The following is a 22,051-nucleotide window of genomic DNA, read 5'->3' on the forward strand; positions in this document are numbered from 1 at the left end:
GCCTCGGCGGCTTTTTCCTCGGGACCACCCCTGGCCCCAGGCCGCTTTTCCTGCCTAGGGTTAGGGTTAGGGTTACGCCTAGGGTTAGCGTCTCGGAAACCAAGGAGCCCACGTCTCCAGGCGCACCGCAGCTGCCAAAGGCATCCCAAGGGGAGCGCAAAAGTGCCACAAGATGGCTGCCTCGGCGGCTTTTTCCTCGGGACCACCCCTGGCCCCAGGCCGCTTTTCCTGCCTAGGGTTAGGGTTAGGGTTACGCCTAGGGTTAGCGTCTCGGAAACCAAGGAGCCCACGCCTCCAGGCGCACCGCAGCTGCCAAAGGCATCCCAAGGGGAGCGCAAAAGTGCCACAAGATGGCTGCCTCGGCGGCTTTTTCCTCGCGACCACCCCTGGCCCCAGGCCGCTTTTCCTGCCTAGGGTTAGGGTTAGGGTTATGCCTAGGGTTAGCGTCTCGGAAACCAAGGAGCCCACGGCTCCAGGCGCACCGCAGCTGCCAAAGGCATCCCAAGGGGAGGGCAAAAGTGCCACAAGATGGCTGCCTCGGCGGCTTTTTCCTCGGGACCACCCCTGGCCCCAGGCCGCTTTTCCCGCCTAGGGTTAGGGTTAGGGTTACACCTAGGGTTAGCGTCTCGGAAACCAAGGAGCCCACGGCTCCAGGCGCACCGCAGCTGCCAAAGGCATCCCAAGGGGAGCGCAAAAGTGCCACAAGATGGCTGCCACGGTGGCTTTTTCCACGCGACCACCCCTGGACCCAGGCCGCTTTTCCTGCCTAGGGTTAGGGTTAGGGTTACGCCTAGGGTTAGTGTCTCGGAAACCAAGGAGCCCACGGCTCCAGGCGCTCCGCAGCTTCCAAAGGCATAACAAGGGGAGCGCAAAAGTGCCACAAGATGGCTGCCTCGGCGGCTCTTTCCTCAGGACCACCCCTGGCCCCAGGCCGCTTTTCCTGCCTAGGGTTAGGGTTAGGATTACGCCTAGGGTTAGCGTCTCGGAAACCAAGGAGCCCACGGCTTCAGGCGCACCGCAGCTTCGAAAGGCATCCCAAGGGGAGCGCAAAAGTGCCACAACATGGCCGTCTCGGCGGCTTTTTCCTCGGGACCACCCCTGGCCCCAGGCCACTTTTCCTGCCTAGGGTTAGGGTTAGGGTTACGCCTAGGGTTAGCGTCTCGGAAACCAAGGAGCCCACGTCTCCAGGCGCACCGCAGCTGCCAAAGGCATCCCAAGGGGAGCGCAAAAGTGCCACAAGATGGCTGCCTCGGCGGCTTTTTCTTCGCGACCACCCCTGGCCCCTGGCCGTTTTTCCTGCCTAGGGTTAGGGTTAGGGTTACGCCTAGGGTTAGCGTCTCGGAAACCAAGGAGCCCACGGCTCCAGGCGCACCGCAGCTGCCAAAGGCATCCCAAGGGGAGCGCAAAAGTGCCACAAGATGGCTGCCTCGCCGGCTTTTTCCTCGGGACCACCCCTGGCCCCAGGCCACTTTTCCTGCCTAGGTTTAGGGTTAGGGATACGCCTAGGGTTAGTGTCTCGGAAACCAAGGAGCCCACGTCTCCAGGCGCACCGCAGCTGCCAAAGGGATCCCAAAAGGAGTGCAAAAGTGCCACAAGATGGCCGCCTCGGCGGCTTTTTCCTCGGGACCACCCCTGGCCCCAGGCCGCTTTTCCTGCCTAGGGTTAGGGTTAGGGTTACGCCTAGGGTTAGCGTCTCGGAAACCAAGGAGCCCACGGCTCCAGGCGCACCGCAGCTGCCAAAGGCATCCCAAGGGGAGTGCAAAAGTGCCACAAGATGGCTGCCTCGGCGGCTTTTTCCTCGGGACCACCCCTGGCCCCAGGCCGCTTTTCCTGCCTAGGGTTAGGGTTAGGGTTACGCCTAGGGTTAGCGTCTCGGAAACCAAGGAGCCCACGGCTCCAGGCGCACCGCAGCTGCCAAAGGCATCCCAAGGGGAGCGCAAAAGTGCCACAAGATGGCTGCCTCGGCGGCTTTTTCCTCGCGACCACCCCTGGCCCCAGGCCGCTTTTCCTGCCTAGGGTTAGGGTTAGGGTTACGCCTAGGGTTAGCGTCTCGGAAACCAAGGAGCCCACGGCTCCAGGCACACCGCAGCTGCCAAAGGCATCCCAAGGGGAGCGCAAAAGTGCCAGAAGATGGCTGCCTCGGCGGCTTTTTCCTCGGGACCACCCCTGGCCCCAGGCCGCTTTTCCTGCCTAGGGTTAGGGTTAGGGTTACGCCTAGGGTTAGCGTCTCGGAAACCAAGGAGCCCACGGCTCCAGGCGCACCGCAGCTTCCAAAGGCATCCCAAGGGGAGTGCAAAAGTGCCAAATGATGGCTGCCTCGGCGGCTTTTTCCTCGGGACCACCCCAGGCCCCAGGCCGCTTTTCCTGCCTAGGGTTAGGGTTAGGGTTACGCCTAGGGTTAGTGTCTCGGAAAGCAAGGAGCCCACGGCTCCAGGCGCTCCGCAGCTTCCAAAGGCATAACAAGGGGAGCGCAAAAGTGCCACAAGATGGCTGCCTCGGCGGCTTTTTCCTCAGGACCACCCCTGGCCCCAGGCCGCTTTTCCTGCCTTGGGTTAGGGTTAGGATTACGCCTAGGGTTAGCGTCTCGGAAACCAAGGAGCCCACGGCTCTAGGCCTTCCGCAGCTGCGAAAGGCATCCCAAGGGGAGCGCAAAACTGCCACAACATGGCCGTCTCGGCGGCTTTTTCCTCGGGACGACCCCTGGCCCCAGGCCGCTTTTCCTGCCTAGGGTTAGGGTTAGGGTTACGCCTAGGGTTAGCGTCTCGGAAACCAAGGAGCCCACGGCTCCAGGCGCACCGCAGCTGCCAAAGGCATCCCAAGGGGAGCGCAAAAGTGCCACAAGATGGCTGCCTCGGCGGCTTTTTCCTCGCGACCACCCCTGGCCCCAGGCCGCTTTTCCTGCCTAGGGTTAGGGTTAGGGTTACGCCTAGGGTTAGCGTCTCGGAAACCAAGGAGCCCACGGCTCCAGGCGCACCGCAGCTGCCAAAGGCATCCCAAGGGGAGCGCAAAAGTGCCACAAGATGGCTGCCTCGGCGGCTTTTTCCTCGCGACCACCCCTGGCCCCAGGCAGCTTTTCCTGCCTAGGGTTAGGGTTAGGGTTGCGCCTAGGGTTAGCGTCTCGGAAACCAAGGAGCCCACGGCTCCAGGCGCACCGCAGCTGCCAAAGGCATCCCAAGGGGAGCGCAAAAGTGCCACAAGATGGCTGCCTCGGCGGCTTTTTCCTCGGGACCACCCCTGGCCCCAGGCCGCTTTTCCTGCCTAGGGTTAGGGTTAGGGTTACGCCTAGGGTTAGCGTCTCGGAAACCAAGGAGCCCACGGCTCCAGGCGCACCGCAGCTGCCAAAGGCATCCCAAGGGGAGCGCAAAAGTGCCACAAGATGGCTGCCTCGGCGGCTTTTTCCTCGCGACCACCCCTGGCCCCAGGCCGCTTTTCCTGCCTAGGGTTAGGGTTAGGGTTACGCCTAGGGTTAGCGTCTCGGAAACCAAGGAGCCCACGGCTCCAGGCGCACCGCAGCTGCCAAAGGCATCCCAAGGGGAGTGCAAAAGTGCCAAATGATGGCTGCCTCGGCGGCTTTTTCCTCGGGACCACCCCTGCCCCCAGGCCGCTTTTCCTGCCTAGGGTTAGGGTTAGGGTTACGCCTAGGGTTAGCGTCTCGGAAACCAAGGAGCCCACGGCTCCAGACGCACCGCAGCTGCAAAAGGCATCCCAAGGGGAGCGCAAAAGTGCCACAAGATGGCTGCCTCAGCGGCTTTTTCCTCGGGACCACCCCTGGCCCCAGGCCGCTTTTCCTGCCTAGGGTTAGGGTTAGGGTTACGCCTAGGGTTAGCGTCTCCGAAACCAAGGAGCCCACAGCTCCAGGCGCACCGCAGCTGCCAAAGGCATCCCAAGGGGAGCGCAAAAGTGCCACGAGATGGCTGCCTCGGTGGCTTTTTCCTCGGGACCACCCCTGGCCCCAGGCCGCTTTTCCTGCCTAGGGTTAGGGTTAGGGTTACGCCTAGGGTTAGCGTCTCGGAAACCAAGGAGCCCACGGCTCCAGGCGCACCGCAGCTGCCAAAGGCATCCCAAGGGGAGCGCAAAAGTGCCACAAGATGGCTGCCTCGGCGGCTTTTTCCTCGGGACCACCCCTGGCCCCAGGCCGCTTTTCCTGCCTAGGGTTAGGGTTAGGGGTTACGCCTAGGGTTAGCGTCTCGGAAACCAAGGAGCCCACGGCTCCAGGCGCACCGCAGCTGCCAAAGGCATCCCAAGGGGAGCGCAAAAGTGCCACAAGATGGCTGCCTCGGCGGCTTTTTCCTCGCGACCACCCCTGGCCCCAGGCAGCTTTTCCTGCCTAGGGTTAGGGTTAGGGTTGCGCCTAGGGTTAGCGTCTCGGAAACCAAGGAGCCCACGGCTCCAGGCACACCGCAGCTGCCAAAGGCATCCCAAGGGGAGCGCAAAAGTGCCACAAGATGGCTGCCTCGGCGGCTTTTTCCTCGGGACCACCCCTGGCCCCAGGCCGCTTTTCCTGCCTAGGGTTAGGGTTAGGGTTACGCCTAGGGTTAGCGTCTCGGAAACCAAGGAGCCCACGGCTCCAGGCGCACCGCAGCTGCCAAAGGCAGCCCAAGGGGAGCGCAAAAGTGCCACAAGATGGCTGCCTCGGCGGCTTTTTCCTCGGGACCACCCCTGGCCCCAGGCCGCTTTTCCTGCCTAGGGTTAGGGTTAGGGTTACGCCTAGGGTTAGCGTCTCGGAAACCAAGGAGCCCACGGCTCCAGGCGCACCGCAGCTGCCAAAGGCATCCCAAGGGGAGTGCAAAAGTGCCAGAAGATGGCTGCCTCGGCGGCTTTTTCCTCGGGACCACCCCTGGCCCCAGGCCGCTTTTCCTGCCTAGGGTTAGGGTTAGGGTTACGCCTAGGGTTAGCGTCTCGGAAACCAAGGAGCCCACGGCTCCAGGCGCACCGCAGCTGCCAAAGGCATCCCAAGGGGAGCGCAAAAGTGCCACAAGATGGCTGCCTCGGCGGCTTTTTCCTCGCGACCACCCCTGGCCCCAGGCCGCTTTTCCTGCCTAGGGTTAGGGTTAGGGTTACGCCTAGGGTTAGCGTCTCGGAAACCAAGGAGCCCACGGCTCCAGGCGCACCGCAGCTGCCAAAGGCATCCCAAGGGGAGCGCAAAAGTGCCACAAGATGGCTGCCTCGGCGGCTTTTTCCTCGCGACCACCCCTGGCCCCAGGCCGCTTTTCCTGCCTAGGGTTAGGGTTAGGGTTACGCCTAGGGTTAGCGTCTCGGAAACCAAGGAGCCCACGGCTCCAGGCGCACCGCAGCTGCCAAAGGCATCCCAAGGGGAGCGCAAAAGTGCCACAAGATGGCTGCCTCGGCGGCTTTTTCCTTGGGACCACCCCTGGCCCCAGGCCGCTTTTCCTGCCTAGGGTTAGGGTTAGGGTTACGCCTAGGGTTAGCGTCTCGGAAACCAAGGAGCCCACGGCTCCAGGCGCACCGCAGCTGCCAAAGGCATCCCAAGGGGAGCGCAAAAGTGCCACAAGATGGCTGCCTCGGCGGCTTTTTCCTCGGGACCACCCCTGGCCCCAGGCCGCTTTTCCTGCCTAGGGTTAGGGTTAGGGTTACGCCTAGGGTTAGCGTCTCGGAAACCAAGGAGCCCACGGCTCCAGGCGCACCGCAGCTGCCAAAGGCATCCCAAGGGGAGCGCAAAAGTGCCACAAGATGGCTGCCTCGGCGGCTTTTTCCTCGCGACCACCCCTGGCCCCAGGCCGCTTTTCCTGCCTAGGGTTAGGGTTAGGGTTACGCCTAGGGTTAGCGTCTCGGAAACCAAGGAGCCCACGGCTCCAGGCGCACCGCAGCTGCCAAAGGCATCCCAAGGGGAGCGCAAAAGTGCCACAAGATGGCTGCCTCGGCGGCTTTTTCCTCGCGACCACCCCTGGCCCCAGGCAGCTTTTCCTGCCTAGGGTTAGGGTTAGGGTTGCGCCTAGGGTTAGCGTCTCGGAAACTAAGGAGCCCACGGCTCCAGGTGCACCGCAGCTGCCAAAGGCATCCCAAGGGGAGCGCAAAAGTGCCACAAGATGGCTGCCTCGGCGGCTTTTTCCTCGGGACCACCCCTGGCCCCAGGCCACTTTTCCTGTCTAGGGTTAGGGTTAGGGATAGGCCTAGGGTTAGCGTCTCGGAAACCAAGGAGCCCACGGCTCCAGGCGCACCGCAGCTGCCAAAGGCATCCCAAGGGGAGCGCAAAAGTGCCACAAGATGGCTGCCTCGGAGGCTTTTTCCTCGGGACCACCCCTGGCCCCAGGCCGCTTTTCCTGCCTAGGGTTAGGGTTAGGGTTACGCCTAGGGTTAGCGTCTCGGAAACCAAGGAGCCTACGGCTCCAGGCGCACCGCAGCTCCCAAAGGCATCCCAAGGGGAGCGCAAAGTGCCACAAGATGGCTGCCTGGCTGGCTTTTTCCTCGGGGCCACCCCTGACGCCAGGCCGCTTTTCCTGCCTAGGGTTAGGGTTAGGGTTACGCCTAGGGTTAGCGTCTCGGAAACCAAGGAGCCCACGGCTCCAGGCGCACCGCAGCTGCCAAAGGCATCCCAAGGGGAGCGCAAAAGTGCCACAAGATGGCTGCCTCGGCGGCTTTTTCCTCGGGACCACCCCTGGCCCCAGGCCGCTTTTCCTGCCTAGGGTTAGGGTTAGGGTTACGCCTAGGGTTAGCGTCTCTAAAACCAAGGAGCCCACGGCTCCAGGTGCACCGCAGCTGCCAAAGGCATCCCAAGGGGAGCGCAAAAGTGCCACAAGATGGCTGCCTCGGCGGCTTTTTCCTCGGGACCACCCCTGGCCCGAGGCCGCTTTTCCTGCCTAGGGTTAGGGTTAGGGTTACGCCTAGGGTTAGCGTCTCGGAAACCAAGGAGCCCACGGCTCCAGGCGCACCGCAGCTGCCAAAGGCATCCCAAGGGGAGCGCAAAAGTGCCACAAGATGGCTGCCTCGGCGGCTTTTTCCTCGGGACCACCCCTGGCCCCAGGCCGCTTTTCCTGCCTAGGGTTAGGGTTAGGGTTACGCCTAGGGTTAGCGTCTCGGAAACCAAGGAGCCCACGGCTCCAGGCGCACCGCAGCTGCCAAAGGCATCCCAAGGGGAGCGCAAAAGTGCCACAAGATGGCTGCCTCGGCGGCTTTTTCCTCGCGACCACCCCTGGCCCCAGGCAGCTTTTCCTGCCTAGGGTTAGGGTTAGGGTTGCGCCTAGGGTTAGCGTCTCGGAAACTAAGGAGCCCACGGCTCCAGGTGCACCGCAGCTGCCAAAGGCATCCCAAGGGGAGCGCAAAAGTGCCACAAGATGGCTGCCTCGGCGGCTTTTTCCTCGGGACCACCCCTGGCCCCAGGCCACTTTTCCTGTCTAGGGTTAGGGTTAGGGATAGGCCTAGGGTTAGCGTCTCGGAAACCAAGGAGCCCACGGCTCCAGGCGCACCGCAGCTGCCAAAGGCATCCCAAGGGGAGCGCAAAAGTGCCACAAGATGGCTGCCTCGGCGGCTTTTTCCTCGGGACCACCCCTGGCCCCAGGCCACTTTTCCTGCCTAGGGTTAGGGTTAGGGTTACGCCTAGGGTTAGCGTCTCGGAAACCAAGGAGCCTACGGCTCCAGGCGCACCGCAGCTCCCAAAGGCATCCCAAGGGGAGCGCAAAGTGCCACAAGATGGCTGCCTGGCTGGCTTTTTCCTCGGGGCCACCCCTGACGCCAGGCCGCTTTTCCTGCCTAGGGTTAGGGTTAGGGTTACGCCTAGGGTTAGCGTCTCGGAAACCAAGGAGCCCACGGCTCCAGGCGCACCGCAGCTGCCAAAGGCATCCCAAGGGGAGCGCAAAAGTGCCACAAGATGGCTGCCTCGGCGGCTTTTTCCTCGGGACCACCCCTGGCCCCAGGCCGCTTTTCCTGCCTAGGGTTAGGGTTAGGGTTACGCCTAGGGTTAGCGTCTCTAAAACCAAGGAGCCCACGGCTCCAGGTGCACCGCAGCTGCCAAAGGCATCCCAAGGGGAGCGCAAAAGTGCTACAAGATGGCTGCCTCGGCGGCTTTTTCCTCGGGACCACCCCTGGCCCGAGGCCGCTTTTCCTGCCTAGGGTTAGGGTTAGGGTTACGCCTAGGGTTAGCGTCTCGGAAACCAAGGAGCCCACGGCTCCAGGCGCACCGCAGCTGCCAAAGGCATCCCAAGGGGAGCGCAAAAGTGCCACAAGATGGCTGCCTCGGCGGCTTTTTCCTCGGGACCACCCCTGGCCCCAGGCCGCTTTTCCTGCCTAGGGTTAGGGTTAGGGGTTACGCCTAGGGTTAGCGTCTCGGAAACCAAGGAGCCCACGGCTCCAGGCGCACCGCAGCTGCCAAAGGCATCCCAAGGGGAGCGCAAAAGTGCCACAAGATGGCTGCCTCGGCGGCTTTTTCCTCGCGACCACCCCTAGCACCAGGCAGCTTTTCCTGCCTAGGGTTAGGGTTAGGGTTGCGCCTAGGGTTAGCGTCTCGGAAACCAAGGAGCCCACGGCTCCAGGCACACCGCAGCTGCCAAAGGCATCCCAAGGGGAGCGCAAAAGTGCCACAAGATGGCTGCCTCGGCGGCTTTTTCCTTGGGACCACCCCTGGCCCCAGGCCGCTTTTCCTGCCTAGGGTTAGGGTTAGGGTTACGCCTAGGGTTAGCGTCTCGGAAACCAAGGAGCCCACGGCTCCAGGCGCACCGCAGCTGCCAAAGGCATCCCAAGGGGAGCGCAAAAGTGCCACAAGATGGCTGCCTCGGCGGCTTTTTCCTCGCGACCACCCCTGGCCCCAGGCCGCTTTTCCTGCCTAGGGTTAGGGTTAGGGTTACGCCTAGGGTTAGCGTCTCGGAAACCAAGGAGCCCACGGCTCCAGGCGCACCGCAGCTGCCAAAGGCATCCCAAGGGGAGCGCAAAAGTGCCACAAGATGGCTGCCTCGGCGGCTTTTTCCTCGCGACCACCCCTGGCCCCAGGCCGCTTTTCCTGCCTAGGGTTAGGGTTAGGGTTACGCCTAGGGTTAGCGTCTCGGAAACCAAGGAGCCCACGGCTCCAGGCGCACCGCAGCTGCCAAAGGCATCCCAAGGGGAGCGCAAAAGTGCCACAAGATGGCTGCCTTGGCGGCTTTTTCCTTGGGACCACCCCTGGCCCCAGGCCGCTTTTCCTGCCTAGGGTTAGGGTTAGGGTTACGCCTAGGGTTAGCGTCTCGGAAACCAAGGAGCCCACGGCTCCAGGCGCACCGCAGCTGCCAAAGGCATCCCAAGGGGAGCGCAAAAGTGCCACAAGATGGCTGCCTCGGCGGCTTTTTCCTCGGGACCACCCCTGGCCCCAGGCCGCTTTTCCTGCCTAGGGTTAGGGTTAGGGTTACGCCTAGGGTTAGCGTCTCGGAAACCAAGGAGCCCACGGCTCCAGGCGCACCGCAGCTGCCAAAGGCATCCCAAGGGGAGCGCAAAAGTGCCACAAGATGGCTGCCTCGGCGGCTTTTTCCTCGGGACCACCCCTGGCCCCAGGCCGCTTTTCCTGCCTAGGGTTAGGGTTAGGGTTACGCCTAGGGTTAGCGTCTCGGAAACCAAGGAGCCCACGGCTCCAGGCGCACCGCAGCTGCCAAAGGCATCCCAAGGGGAGCGCAAAAGTGCCACAAGATGGCTGCCTCGGCGGCTTTTTCCTCGGGACCACCCCTGGCCCCAGGCAGCTTTTCCTGCCTAGGGTTAGGGTTAGGGTTGCGCCTAGGGTTAGCGTCTCGGAAACTAAGGAGCCCACGGCTCCAGGTGCACCGCAGCTGCCAAAGGCATCCCAAGGGGAGCGCAAAAGTGCCACAAGATGGCTGCCTCGGCGGCTTTTTCCTCGGGACCACCCCTGGCCCCAGGCCACTTTTCCTGTCTAGGGTTAGGGTTAGGGATAGGCCTAGGGTTAGCGTCTCGGAAACCAAGGAGCCCACGGCTCCAGGCGCACCGCAGCTGCCAAAGGCATCCCAAGGGGAGCGCAAAAGTGCCACAAGATGGCTGCCTCGGCGGCTTTTTCCTCGGGACCACCCCTGGCCCCAGGCCGCTTTTCCTGCCTAGGGTTAGGGTTAGGGTTACGCCTAGGGTTAGCGTCTCGGAAACCAAGGAGCCTACGGCTCCAGGCGCACCGCAGCTCCCAAAGGCATCCCAAGGGGAGCGCAAAGTGCCACAAGATGGCTGCTTGGCTGGCTTTTTCCTCGGGGCCACCCCTGACGCCAGGCCGCTTTTCCTGCCTAGGGTTAGGGTTAGGGTTACGCCTAGGGTTAGCGTCTCGGAAACCAAGGAGCCCACGGCTCCAGGCGCACCGCAGCTGCCAAAGGCATCCCAAGGGGAGCGCAAAAGTGCCACAAGATGGCTGCCTCGGCGGCTTTTTCCTCGGGACCACCCCTGGCCCCAGGCCGCTTTTCCTGCCTAGGGTTAGGGTTAGGGTTACGCCTAGGGTTAGCGTCTCTAAAACCAAGGAGCCCACGGCTCCAGGTGCACCGCAGCTGCCAAAGGCATCCCAAGGGGAGCGCAAAAGTGCCACAAGATGGCTGCCTCGGCGGCTTTTTCCTCGGGACCACCCCTGGCCCGAGGCCGCTTTTCCTGCCTAGGGTTAGGGTTAGGGTTACGCCTAGGGTTAGCGTCTCGGAAACCAAGGAGCCCACGGCTCCAGGCGCACCGCAGCTGCCAAAGGCATCCCAAGGGGAGCGCAAAAGTGCCACAAGATGGCTGCCTCGGCGTCTTTTTCCTCGAGGCCACCCCTGGCCCCAGGCCGCTTTTCCTGCCTAGGGTTAGGGTTAGGGTTACGCCTAGGGTTAGCGTCTCGGAAACCAAGGAGCCCACGGCTCCAGGCGCACCGCAGCTGCCAAAGGCATCCCAAGGGGAGCGCAAAAGTGCCACAAGATGGCTGCCTTGGTGGCTTTTTCCTCGGGACCACCCCTGGCCCCAGGCCGCTTTTCCTGCCTAGGGTTAGGGTTAGGGTTACGCCTAGGGTTAGCGTCTCGGAAACCAAAGAGCCCACGGCTCCAGGCGCACCGCAGCTGCCAAAGGCATCCCAAGGGGAGCGCAAAAGTGCCACAAGATGGCTGCCTCGGCGGCTTTTTCCTCGGGACCACCCCTGGCCCCAGGCCGCTTTTCCTGCCTAGGGTTAGGGTTAGGGTTACGCCTAGGGTTAGCGTCTCGGAAACCAAGGAGCCCACGGCTCCAGGCGCACCGCAGCTGCCAAAGGCATCCCAAGGGGAGCGCAAAAGTGCCACAAGATGGCTGCCTCGGCGGCTTTTTCCTCGCGACCACCCCTGGCCCCAGGCCGCTTTTCCTGCCTAGGGTTAGGGTTAGGGTTGCGCCTAGGGTTAGCGTCTCGGAAACCAAGGAGCCCACGGCTCCAGGTGCACCGCAGCTGCCAAAGGCATCCCAAGGGGAGCGCAAAAGTGCCACAAGATGGCTGCCTCGGCGGCTTTTTCCTCGGGACCACCCCTGGCCCCAGGCCGCTTTTCCTGCCTAGGGTTAGGGTTAGGGTTACGCCTAGGGTTAGCGTCTCGGAAACCAAGGAGCCCACGGCTCCAGGCGCACCGCAGCTGCCAAAGGCATCCCAAGGGGAGCGCAAAAGTGCCACAAGATGGCTGCCTCGGCGGCTTTTTCCTCGGGACCACCCCTGGCCCCAGGCCGCTTTTCCTGCCTAGGGTTAGGGTTAGGGTTACGCCTAGGGTTAGCGTCTCGGAAACCAAGGAGCCCACGGCCCCAGGCGCACCGCAGCTGCCAAAGGCATCCCAAGGGGAGCGCAAAAGTGCCACAAGATGGCTGCCTCGGTGGCTTTTTCCTCGGGACCACCCCTGGCCCCAGGCCGCTTTTCCTGCCTAGGGTTAGGGTTAGGGTTACGCCTAGGGTTAGCGTCTCGGAAACCAAGGAGCCCACGGCTCCAGGCGCACCGCAGCTGCCAAAGGCATCCCAAGGGGAGCGCAAAAGTGCCACAAGATGGCTGCCTCGGCGGCTTTTTCCTCGCGACCACCCCTGGCCCCAGGCCGCTTTTCCTGCCTAGGGTTAGGGTTAGGGTTACGCCTAGGGTTAGCGTCTCGGAAACCAAGGAGCCCACGGCTCCAGGCGCACCGCAGCTGCCAAAGGCATCCCAAGGGGAGCGCAAAAGTGCCACAAGATGGCTGCCTCGGCCGCTTTTTCCTCGGGACCACCCCTGGCCCCAGGCCGCTTTTCCTGCCTAGGGTTAGGGTTAGGGTTACGCCTAGGGTTAGCGTCTCGGAAACCAAGGAGCCCACGGCTCCAGGCGCACCGCAGCTGCCAAAGGCATCCCAAGGGGAGCGCAAAAGTGCCACAAGATGGCTGCCTCGGCGGCTTTTTCCTCGCGACCACCCCTGGCCCCAGGCCGCTTTTCCTGCCTAGGGTTAGGGTTAGGGTTGCGCCTAGGGTTAGCGTCTCGGAAACCAAGGAGCCCACGGCTCCAGGTGCACCGCAGCTGCCAAAGGCATCCCAAGGGGAGCGCAAAAGTGCCACAAGATGGCTGCCTCGGCGGCTTTTTCCTCGGGACCACCCCTGGCCCCAGGCCGCTTTTCCTGCCTAGGGTTAGGGTTAGGGTTGCGCCTAGGGTTAGCGTCTCGGAAACCAAGGAGCCCACGGCTCCAGGCGCACCGCAGCTGCCAAAGGCATCCCAAGGGGAGCGCAAAAGTGCCACAAGATGGCTGCCTCGGCGGCTTTTTCCTCGGGACCACCCCTGGCCCCAGGCCGCTTTTCCTGCCTAGGGTTAGGGTTAGGGTTACGCCTAGGGTTAGCGTCTCGGAAACCAAGGAGCCCACGGCCCCAGGCGCACCGCAGCTGCCAAAGGCATCCCAAGGGGAGCGCAAAAGTGCCACAAGATGGCTGCCTCGGTGGCTTTTTCCTCGGGACCACCCCTGGCCCCAGGCCGCTTTTCCTGCCTAGGGTTAGGGTTAGGGTTACGCCTAGGGTTAGCGTCTCGGAAACCAAGGAGCCCACGGCTCCAGGCGCACCGCAGCTGCCAAAGGCATCCCAAGGGGAGCGCAAAAGTGCCACAAGATGGCTGCCTCGGCGGCTTTTTCCTCGGGACCACCCCTGGCCCCAGGCCGCTTTTCCTGCCTAGGGTTAGGGTTAGGGTTACGCCTAGGGTTAGCGTCTCGGAAACCAAAGAGCCCACGGCTCCAGGCGCACCGCAGCTGCCAAAGGCATCCCAAGGGGAGCGCAAAAGTGCCACAAGATGGCTGCCTCGGCGGCTTTTTCCTCGCGACCACCCCTGGCCCCAGGCCGCTTTTCCTGCCTAGGGTTAGGGTTAGGGTAACGCCTAGGGTTAGCGTCTCGGAAACCAAGGAGCCCACGGCTCCAGGCGCACCGCAGCTGCCAAAGGCATCCCAAGGGGAGCGCAAAAGTGCCACAAGATGGCTGCCTCCACGGCTTTTTCCTCGGGACCACCCCTGGCCCCAGGCCGCTTTTCCTGCCTAGGGTTAGGGTTAGGGTTACGCCTAGGGTTAGCGTCTCGGAAACCAAGGAGCCCACGGCTCCAGGCGCACCGCAGCTGCCAAAGGCATCCCAAGGGGAGCGCAAAAGTGCCACAAGATGGCTGCCTCCACGGCTTTTTCCTCGGGACCACCCCTGGCCCCAGGCCGCTTTTCCTGCCTAGGGTTAGGGTTAGGGTTACGCCTAGGGTTAGCGTCTCGGAAACCAAGGAGCCCACGGCTCCAGGCGCACCGCAGCTGCCAAAGGCATCCCAAGGGGAGCGCAAAAGTGCCACAAGATGGCTGCCTGGCTGGCTTTTTCCTCGGGGCTACCCCTGGCCCCAGGCCGCTTTTCCTGCCTAGGGTTAGGGTTAGGGTTACGCCTAGGGTCAGCGTCTCGGAAACCAAGGAGCCCACGGCTCCAGGCGCACCGCAGCTGCCAAAGGCATCCCAAAGGGAGCGCAAAAGTGCCAGAAGATGGCTGCCTCGGCGGCTTTTTCCTCGGGACCACCCCTGGCCCCAGGCCGCTTTTCCTGCCTAGGGTTAGGGTTAGGGTTACGCCTAGGGTTAGCGTCTCGGAAACCAAGGAGCCCACGGCTCCAGGCGCACCGCAGCTGCCAAAGGCATCCCAAGGGGAGCGCAAAAGTGCCACAAGATGGCTGCCTCGGCGGCTTTTTCCTCGGGACCACCCCTGGCCCCAGGCCGCTTTTCCTGCCTAGGGTTAGGGTTAGGGTTACGCCTAGGGTTAGCGTCTCGGAAACCAAGGAGCCCACGGCTCCAGGCGCACCGCAGCTGCCAAAGGCATCCCAAGGGGAGCGCAAAAGTGCCACAAGATGGCTGCCTCGGCGGCTTTTTCCTCGGGACCACCCCTGGCCCCAGGCAGCTTTTCCTGCCTAGGGTTAGGGTTAGGGTTGCGCCTAGGGTTAGCGTCTCGGAAACCAAGGAGCCCACGGCTCCAGGCGCACCGCAGCTGCCAAAGGCATCCCAAGGGGAGCGCAAAAGTGCCACAAGATGGCTGCCTCGGCGGCTTTTTCCTCGGGACCACCCCTGGCCCCAGGCCGCTTTTCCTGCCTAGGGTTAGGGTTAGGGTTACGCCTAGGGTTAGCGTCTCGGAAACCAAGGAGCCCACGGCTCCAGGCGCACCGCAGCTGCCAAAGGCATCCCAAGGGGAGCGCAAAAGTGCCACAAGATGGCTGCCTCGGCGGCTTTTTCCTCGGGACCACCCCTGGCCCCAGGCCGCTTTTCCTGCCTAGGGTTAGGGTTAGGGTTGCGCCTAGGGTTAGCGTCTCGGAAACCAAGGAGCCCACGGCTCCAGGTGCACCGCAGCTGCCAAAGGCATCCCAAGGGGAGCGCAAAAGTGCCACAAGATGGCTGCCTCGGCGGCTTTTTCCTCGGGACCACCCCTGGCCCCAGGCCGCTTTTCCTGCCTAGGGTTAGGGTTAGGGTTACGCCTAGGGTTAGCGTCTCGGAAACCAAGGAGCCCACGGCTCCAGGCGCACCGCAGCTGCCAAAGGCATCCCAAGGGGAGCGCAAAAGTGCCACAAGATGGCTGCCTCGGCGGCTTTTTCCTCGGGACCACCCCTGGCCCCAGGCCGCTTTTCCTGCCTAGGGTTAGGGTTAGGGTTACGCCTAGGGTTAGCGTCTCGGAAACCAAGGAGCCCACGGCTCCAGGCGCACCGCAGCTGCCAAAGGCATCCCAAGGGGAGCGCAAAAGTGCCAGAAGATGGCTGCCTCCACGGCTTTTTCCTCGGGACCACCCCTGGCCCCAGGCCACTTTTCCTGCCTAGGGTTAGGGTTAGGGTAACGCCTAGGGTTAGCGTCTCGGAAACCAAGGAGCCCACGGCTCCAGGCGCACCGCAGCTGCCAAAGGCATCCCAAGGGGAGCCCAAAAGTGCCACAAGATGGCTGCCTCGGCGGCTTTTTCCTCGGGACCACCCCTGGCCCCAGGCCGCTTTTCCTGCCTAGGGTTAGGGTTAGGGTTACGCCTAGGGTTAGCGTCTCGGAAACCAAGGAGCCCACGGCTCCAGGCGCACCGCAGCTGCCAAAGGCATCCCAAGAGGAGCGCAAAAGTGCCACAAGATGGCTGCCTCGGCGGCTTTTTCCTCGGGACCACCCCTGGCCCCAGGCCGCTTTTCCTGCCTAGGGTTAGGGTTAGGGTTGCGCCTAGGGTTAGCGTCTCGGAAACCAAGGAGCCCACGGCTCCAGGCGCACCGCAGCTGCCAAAGGCATCCCAAGGGGAGCGCAAAAGTGCCACAAGATGGCTGCCTCGGCGGCTTTTTCCTCGGGACCACCCCTGGCCCCAGGCCGCTTTTCCTGCCTAGGGTTAGGGTTAGGGTTACGCCTAGGGTTAGCGTCTCGGAAACCAAGGAGCCCACGGCTCCAGGCGCACCGCAGCTGCCAAAGGCATCCCAAAGGGAGCGCAAAAGTGCCACAAGATGGCTGCCTCCACGGCTTTTTCCTCGGGACCACCCCTGGCCCCAGGCCGCTTTTCCTGCCTAGGGTTAGGGTTAGGGTTACGCCTAGGGTTAGCGTCTCGGAAACCAAGGAGCCCACGGCTCCAGGCGCACCGCAGCTGCCAAAGGCATCCCAAGGGGAGCGCAAAGATGCCACAAGATGGCTGCCTCGGCGGCTTTTTCCTCGGGACCAACCCTGGCGCCAGGCCGCTTTTCCTGCCTAGGGTTAGGGTTAGGGTTACGCCTAGGGTTAGCGTCTCGGAAACCAAGGAGCCCATGGCTACAGGCGCACCGCAGCTGCCAAAGGCATCCCAAGGGGAGCGCAAAAGTGCCACAAGATGGCTGCCTCGCCGGCTTTTTCCTCGCGACCACCCCTGGCCCCAGGCTGCTTTTCCTGCCTAGGGTTAGGGTTAGGGTTACGCCTAGGGTTAGCGTCTCGGAAACCAAGGAGCCCACGTCTCCAGGCGCACCGCAGCTGCCAAAGGCATCCCAAGGGGAGCGCAAAAGTGCCACAAGATGGCTGCCTCGGCGGCTTTTTCCTCGGGACCACCCCTGGCCCCAGGCCGCTTTTGCTGCCTAGGGTTAGGGTTAGGGTTACGCCTAGGGTTAGCGTCTCGGAAACCAAGGAGCCCACGGCTCCAGGCGCACCGCAGCTGCCAAAGGCATCCCAAGGGGAGCGCAAAAGTGCCACAAGATGGCTGCCTGGCTGGCTTTTTCCTCGGGGCCACCCCTGGCCCCAGGCCGCTTTTCCTGCCTAGGGTTAGGGTTAGGGTTACGCCTAGGGTTAGCGTCTCGGAAAGCAAGGAGCCCACGGCTCCAGGCGCACCGCAGCTGCCAAAGGCATCCCAAAGGGAGCGCAAAAGTGCCACAAGATGGCTGCCTCGGCGGCTTTTTCCTCGGGACCACCCCTGGCCCCAGGCCGCTTTTCCTGCCTAGGGTTAGGGTTAGGGTTACGCCTAGGGTTAGCGTCTCGGAAACCAAGGAGCCCACGGCTCCAGGCGCACCGCAGCTGCCAAAGGCATCCCAAGGGGAGCGCAAAAGTGCCACAAGATGGCTGCCTCGGTGGCTCTTTCCTCGGGACCACCCCTGGCCCCAGGCCGCTTTTCCTGCCTAGGGTTAGGGTTAGGGTTACGCCTAGGGTTAGCGTCTCGGAAACCAAGGAGCCCACGGCTCCAGGCGCACCGCAGCTGCCAAAGGCATCCCAAGGGGAGCGCAAAAGTGCCACAAGATGGCTGCCTCGGCGGCTTTTTCCTCGGGACCACCCCTGGCCCCAGGCCGCTTTTCCTGCCTAGGGTTAGGGTTAGGGTTACGCCTAGGGTTAGCGTCTCGGAAACCAAGGAGCCCACGGCTCCAGGCGCACCGCAGCTGCCAAAGGCATCCCAAGGGGAGCGCAAAAGTGCCACAAGATGGCTGCCTCGGCGGCTTTTTCCTCGGGACCACCCCTGGCCCCAGGCCGCTTTTCCTGCCTAGGGTTAGGGTTAGGGTTACGCCTAGGGTTAGCGTCTCGGAAACCAAGGAGCCCACGGCTCCAGGCGCACCGCAGCTGCCAAAGGCATCCCAAGGGGAGCGCAAAAGTGCCACAAGATGGCTGCCTCGGCGGCTTTTTCCTCGCGACCACCCCTGGCCCCAGGCCGCTTTTCCTGCCTAGGGTTAGGGTTAGGGTTACGCCTAGGGTTAGCGTCTCGGAAACCAAGGAGCCCACGGCTCCAGGCGCACCGCAGCTGCCAAAGGCATCCCAAGGGGAGCGCAAAAGTGCCACAAGATGGCTGCCTCGGCGGCTTTTTCCTCGGGACCACCCCTGGCCCCAGGCAGCTTTTCCTGCCTAGGGTTAGGGTTAGGGTTGTGCCTAGGGTTAGCGTCTCGGAAACCAAGGAGCCCACGGCTCCAGGTGCACCGCAGCTGCCAAAGGCATCCCAAGGGGAGCGCAAAAGTGCCACAAGATGGCTGCCTCGGTGGCTTTTTCCTCGGGACCACCCCTGGCCCCAGGCCGCTTTTCCTGCCTAGGGTTAGGGTTAGGGTTACGCCTAGGGTTAGCGTCTCGGAAACCAAGGAGCCCACGGCTCCAGGCGCACCGCAGCTGCCAAAGGCATCCCAAGGGGAGCGCAAAAGTACCACAAGATGGCTGCCTCGGCGGCTTTTTCCTTGGGACCACCCCTGGCCCCAGGCCGCTTTTACTGCGTAGGGTTAGGGTTAGGGTTACGCCTAGGGTTAGCGTCTCGGAAACCAAGGAGCCCACGGCTCCAGGCGCACCGCAGCTGCCAAAGGCATCCCAAGGGGAGCGCAAAAGTGTCAGAAGATGGCTGCCTGTGCGGCTTTTTCCTCGGGACCACCCCTGGCCCCAGGCCGCTTTTCCTGCCTAGGGTTAGGGTTAGGGTAACGCCTAGGGTTAGCGTCTCGGAAACCAAGGAGCCCACGGCTCCAGGCGCACCGCAGCTGCCAAAGGCATCCCAATGGGTGCGCAAAAGTGCCACAAGATGCCTGCCTCGGCGGCTTTTTCCTCGGGGCCACCCCTGGCCCCAGGCCGCTTTTCCTTCCTAGGGTTAGGGTTAGGGTTACGCCTAGGGTTAGCGTCTCGGAAACCAAAGAGCCCACGGCTCCAGGCGCACCGCAGCTGCCAAAGGTACCCAAGGGGAGCGCAAAAGTTCCAGAAGATGGCTGCCTCGCCGGCTTTTTCCTCGGGACCACCCCTGGCCCCAGGCCGCTTTTCCTGCCTAGGGTTAGGGTTAGGGTTACGCCTAGGGTTAGCGTCTCGGAAACCAAGGAGCCCACGGCTCCAGGCGAACCGCAGCTGCCAAAGGCATCCCAAGGGGAGCGCAAAAGTGCCACAAGATGGCTGCCTCGGCGGCTTTTTCCTCGGGACCACCCCTGGCCCCAGGCCGCTTTTCCTGCCTAGGGTTAGGGTTAGGGTTACGCCTAGGGTTAGCGTCTCGGAAACCAAGGAGCCCACGTCTCCAGGCGCACCGCAGCTGCCAAAGGCATCCCAAGGGGAGCGCAAAAGTGCCACAAGATGGCTGCCTCGGCGGCTTTTTCCTCGGGACCACCCCTGGCCCCAGGCCGCCTTTCCTGCCTAGGGTTAGGGTTAGGGTTACGCCTAGGGTTAGCGTCTCGGAAACCAAGGAGCCCACGGCTCCAGGCGCACCGCAGCTGCCAAAGGCATCCCAAGGGGAGCGCAAAAGTGCCAGAAGATGGCTGCCTCGGTGGCTTTTTCCTCGGGACCACCCCTGGCCCCAGGCCGCTTTTCCTGCCTAGGGTTAGGGTTAGGGTTACGCCTAGGGTTAGCGTCTCGGAAACCAAGGAGCCCACGGCTCCAGGCGCACCGCAGCTGCCAAAGGCATCCCAAGGGGAGCGCAAAAGTGCCACAAGATGGCTGCCTCGGCGGCTTTTTCCTCGGGGCCACCCCTGGCCCCAGGCCGCTTTTCCTGCCTAGGGTTAGGGTTAGGGTAACGCCTAGGGTTAGCGTCTCGGAAACCAAGGAGCTCACGGCTCAAGGCGCACCGCAGCTGCCAAAGGCATCCCAAGGGGAGCGCAAAAGTGCCACAAGATGGCTGCCTCGGCGGCTTTTTCATCGCGACCACCCCTGGCCCCAGGCCGCTTTTCCTTCCTAGGGTTAGGGTTAGGGTTACGCCTAGGGTTAGCGTCTCGGAAACCAAGGAGCCCACGGCTCCAGGCGCACCGCAGCTGCCAAAGGCATCCCAAGGGGAGCGCAAAAGTGCCACAAGATGGCTGCCTCGGCGGCTTTTTCCTCGGGACCACCCCTGGCCCCAGGCCGCTTTTCCTGCCTAGGGTTAGGGTTAGGGTAACGCCTAGGGTTAGCGTCTCGGAAACCAAGGAGCCCACGTCTCCAGGCGCACCGCAGCTGCCAAAGGCATCCCAAGGGGAGCGCAAAAGTGCCACAAGATGGCTGCCTCGGCGGCTTTTTCCTCGGGACCACCCCTGGCCCCAGGCCGCTTTTCCTGCCTAGGGTTAGGGTTAGGGTTACGCCTAGGGTTAGCGTCTCGGAAACCAAGGAGCCCACGGCTCCAGGCGCACCGCAGCTGCCAAAGGCATCCCAAGGGGAGCGCAAAAGTGCCAGAAGATGGCTGCCTCGGCGGCTTTTTCCTCGGGACCACCCCTGGCCCCAGGCCGCTTTTCCTGCCTAGGGTTAGGGTTAGGGTTACGCCTAGGAATAGCGTCTCGGAAACCAAGGAGCCCACGGCTCCAGGCGCACCGCAGCTGCCAAAGGCATCCCAAGGGGAGCGCAAAAGTGCCAGAAGATGGCTGCCTCGCCGGCTTTTTCCTCGGGACCACCCCTGGCACCAGGCCGCTTTTCCTGCCTAGGGTTAGGGTTAGGGTTACGCCTAGGGTTAGCGTCTCGGAAACCAAGGAGCCCATGGCTCCAGGCGCACCGCAGCTGCCAAAGGCATCCCAAGGGGAGAGCAAAAGCGCCACAAGATGGCTGCCTCGGCGGCTTATTCCTCGGGACCACACCTGGCCCCAGGCCGCTTTTCCTGCCTAGGGTTAGGGTTAGGGTTACGCCTAGGGTTAGCGTCTCGGAAACCAAGGAGCCCACGGCTCCAGGCGCACCGCAGCTGCCAAAGGCATCCCAAGGGGAGCGCAAAAGTGCCACAAGATGGCTGCCTCGGCGGCTTTTTCCTCGGGACCACCCCTGGCCCCAGGCCGCTTTTCCTGCCTAGGGTTAGGGTTAGGGTTACGCCTAGGGTTAGCGTCTTGGAAACCAAGGAGCCCACGTCTCCAGGCGCACCGCAGCTGCCAAAGGCATCCCAAGGGGAGCGCAAAAGTGCCACAAAATGGCTGCCTTGGTGGCTTTTTCCTCGGGACCACCCCTGGCCCCAGGCCATTTTTCCTGCCTAGGGTTAGGGTTAGGGTTACGCCTAGGGTTAGCGTCTCGGAAACCAAGGAGCCCACGGCTCCAGGCGCACCGCAGCTGCCAAAGGCATCCCAAGGGGAGCGCAAAAGCGCCACAATATGGCTGCCTCGGCGGCTTATTCCTCGGGACCACCCCTGGCCCCAGCCCGCTTTTCCTGCCTAGGGTTAGGGTTAGGGTTACGCCTAGGGTTAGCGTCTCGGAAACCAAGGAGCCCACGCCTCCAGGCGCACCGCAGCTGCCAAAGGCATCCCAAGGGGAGCGCAAAAGTGCCAGAAGATGGCTGCCTCGGCGGCTTTTTCCTCGGGACCACCCCTGGCCCCAGGCCGCTTTTCCTGCCTAGGGTTAGGGTTAGGGTAACGCCTAGGGTTAGCGTCTCGGAAACCAAGGAGCCCACGGCTCCAGGCGCACCGCAGCTGCCAAAGGCATCCCAAGGGGAGCGCAAAAGTGCCACAAGATGGCTGCCTCGGCGGCTTTTTCCTCGGGGCCACCCCTGGCCCCAGGCCGCTTTTCCTGCCTAGGGTTAGGGTTAGGGTTACGCCTAGGGCTAGCGTCTCGGAAACCAAGGAGCTCACGGCTCAAGGCGCACCGCAGCTGCCATAGGCATCCCAAGGGGAGCGCAAAAGTGCCACAAGATGGCTGCCTCGGCGGCTTTTTCCTCGGGACCACCCCTGGCCCCAGGCCGCTTTTCCTGCCTAGGGTTAGGGTTAGGGTAACGCCTAGGGTTAGCGTCTCGGAAACCAAGGAGCCCACGGCTCCAGGCGCACCGCAGCTGCCAAAGGCATCCCAAGGGGAGCGCAAAAGTGCCACAAGATGGCTGCCTCGGCGGCTTTTTCCTCGGGACCAACCCTGGCGCCAGGCCGCTTTTCCTGCCTAGGGTTAGGGTTAGGGTTACGCCTAGGGTTAGCGTCTCGGAAACCAAGGAGCCCAGAGCTCCAGGCGCACCGCAGCTGCCAAAGGCATCCCAAGGGGAGCGCAAAAGTGCCACAAGATGGCTGCCTCGCCGGCTTTTTCCTCGCGACCACCCCTGGCCCCAGGCTGCTTTTCCTGCCTAGGGTTAGGGTTAGGGTTACGCCTAGGGTTAGCGTCTCGGAAACCAAGGAGCCCACGTCTCCAGGCGCACCGCAGCTGCCAAAGGCATCCCAAGGGGAGCGCAAAAGTGCCACAAGATGGCTGCCTCGGCGGCTTTTTCCTCGGGACCACCCCTGGCCCCAGGCCGCTTTTCCTGCCTAGGGTTAGGGTTAGGGTTACGCCTAGGGTTAGCGTCTCGGAAACCAAGGAGCCCACGGCTCCAGGCGCACCGCAGCTGCCAAAGGCATCCCAAGGGGAGCGCA

Source organism: Fringilla coelebs (assembly GCF_963513975.1).
Source record: "Fringilla coelebs genome assembly, chromosome: 1".
Lineage (NCBI taxonomy): Eukaryota > Metazoa > Chordata > Aves > Passeriformes > Fringillidae > Fringilla > Fringilla coelebs.